At 41.0% G+C, this 2,328-nt stretch overlaps 1 non-coding gene across 1 annotated transcript; it reads left to right on the top strand.

The window, feature by feature from the left end:
- Positions 1-426: 426 nt before the first annotated feature.
- Positions 427-497, top strand: TRNAR-UCU (transfer RNA arginine (anticodon UCU)). The gene has a single exon. It is a non-coding gene; the product is annotated as a tRNA-Arg (tRNA).
- The last annotated feature ends 1,831 nt before the right edge of the window (positions 498-2,328 follow it).

The following is a 2,328-nucleotide window of genomic DNA, read 5'->3' as shown; positions in this document are numbered from 1 at the left end:
AACACAGTCCCAGTTCAGTCACTTGAATGCCCATTTCTGTGTAATAATAAAACTCTCAAACTTGATTTAGGAGCATGCCTCCCTCCCGGTCCCAGCTCCATTTTGCTTTAGGTTGGCAGTCTGTGGTGGAAAGGAGGGAACCATTGGCCTGGCCATCTGCTTTGTGTGTTTTTAGCCCAACCCCCAGCACAGGGAGGGATTCACAGCACTGGAACAGCTCTCTCCAAAGAAATCTCTTTCCTAATCTAGTCCCTCTTTTCACTGTCTCAACTATTTGATATTCTCAAGCTGGATAAGATTATGTCAAGAGTTCAATTTCCTTTGTACATTCTGCAAGTAGTGAACTAACTTTGTAATTTTACATCTATCGTACCTTGGTGTTTCTATCAAGTTTTTATTTTTAACATCCTATGGAATATATATGGGGCATTGGTGGTTCAGTGGTAGAATTCTCACCTTCTATGTGGGAGACCTGGGTTCGATTCCCGGCCATTGCACTTCATGTGCAGCCACCACCCATCTATCAGTGAAGGTTTGTGTGTTGCTATGATGCTGAACAGGTTTCAGCGGAGCTTCCAAATTAAGATGGACTAGGCAGAAAGCCCTGATGATGTATTTCCCAAAATCAGGCAATGAAATCCCTGTGGATCACAATGGTCCAATTGGCAACCGATCAGGGCAATGATGCAGGACTGGGCAGCATTTTGTTTAGTTGTGCAGGGGGGTCGCTGACAGTCAGTAGCTAGCAAAAACAACATGGAATATATTACTAACCAGAGCACTCTCTGAAATAGTTTTACAAATAGCTTTCCCTAGTCTTGCTCTGATTTCTGTTTCTGGCACTTAGCAGGCACACAAACCAACCCAAACCAAACTCATTGCCATTGAGTCAATTCCAACTCATAGCGACCCTATAGGATAGAGTAGGACTTGCCCCATAGGGCTTCCAAGGCTGTAAATCTTTAAGAAGCAGACTGCCACATCTTTCTCCTGAGGAGTGGAGGCACACAAAAAATAATTATTGAATGAATGAATGATCAGAACCTATGATGGAATCACTCATATCAAATGTTCAAGTCACTGCAGAATGTCATATTCCACTCTGCGTGTGTGTGATTTTCTTCATTTGTTTTTTGAATATACAAGTAATACAGGAAAATATTCTTGTGTGTTTGTGGGTATGTGTTTTTTAAGTTAAACAATATAGCGGTAATACATGAACATATTTGTGTATATGTGGGTGTGTGTTTGTATGTGTGTGTTAAGTTAAACAACATAGAAGCACGTAGAGGAAATCTACTTCCCATCACCAACCTCCTCATCAGCCCATCACATCTCCTTACCAAGAGAAAACACCCACATAGTTAGTGTGATGGGTTTCTTACAAGACTTCATCTTTGCTCTAAGTGCCCGTAGACCTCTATTATGCGGTATCATGCTGTGCATGATGGACTGCAACTTGCACATTCTCCTATATCTCACAGTCTTCTCTATGTCAGTCCATTCTTCATTCTTTTAAGCGCTGCACCCTATTCCATAGCAGAGATACACTATGCTTATTTAAGCCTAGCCCCTAAATTTTCCCTCATATAATGCTGCAAAACACATCCTTCCACATACCCCTTGGGCACATGTGTGAGTGTTTCTTTAAGACAATCATTTCAAAGTTAATACCTGAGTAGGATAATTTGTGTATTGAACTTTTTTTTATAGTTTCTGCGACATTGCTGTCCTAAGGGAAGGATCAGTTTACACTCTACCAAAAAAACAAAACCAGTTGCTGCCCAATCGATTCTGACTCATGGCGACCCCATGTGTTTCAGAGTAGAACTGTGCATAGGGTTTTCAATGGCTGTGACCTTTTGGAAGTGGATCACCAGACCTTTCTTCCAAGGCTCCTCTGGGTGGATTTGAACCACCAATGCTTCAATTAATAGCCAAGTGCGCAACCATTTGTGCCACCCAGAGACTCCATGATCTACCAAAAATGTATCTATTTCCCTCACCCCACCAACACAGTATATTTTAAACCTTCCTAAGCTTTTATCAATCTGATATTAGAAAATCATCTCATTGTTAGCTTTTAGTTCTCTGATTACTAGTCAATTTTGTTGGTCGTTTTTATTTTTACTATGAGTTGCCTGTTCAAGAAATCAAACAACACATTGCATTGGGCAAATCTGCTGCCAAAAACCTCCTTAAAGTGTTAAAAAGCGAAAATGTCAGTTTAAGGACTAAGGTGCACCTGACCCAAGCCATGGTGTTTTCAATCACCTCATATGCATGGGAATGAATAAGGAAGACCAAAGAAGAACTGACGCCTTTGAA

The sequence above is a fragment of the Trichechus manatus genome, unplaced genomic scaffold, assembly GCF_000243295.1.
Source record: "Trichechus manatus latirostris isolate Lorelei unplaced genomic scaffold, TriManLat1.0 scaffold00005, whole genome shotgun sequence".
Taxonomy (NCBI): Eukaryota; Metazoa; Chordata; class Mammalia; order Sirenia; family Trichechidae; genus Trichechus; species Trichechus manatus.
Note: the sequence above shows the minus strand (reverse complement) of the source record. Positions and strands in the feature narration are given on the sequence as shown.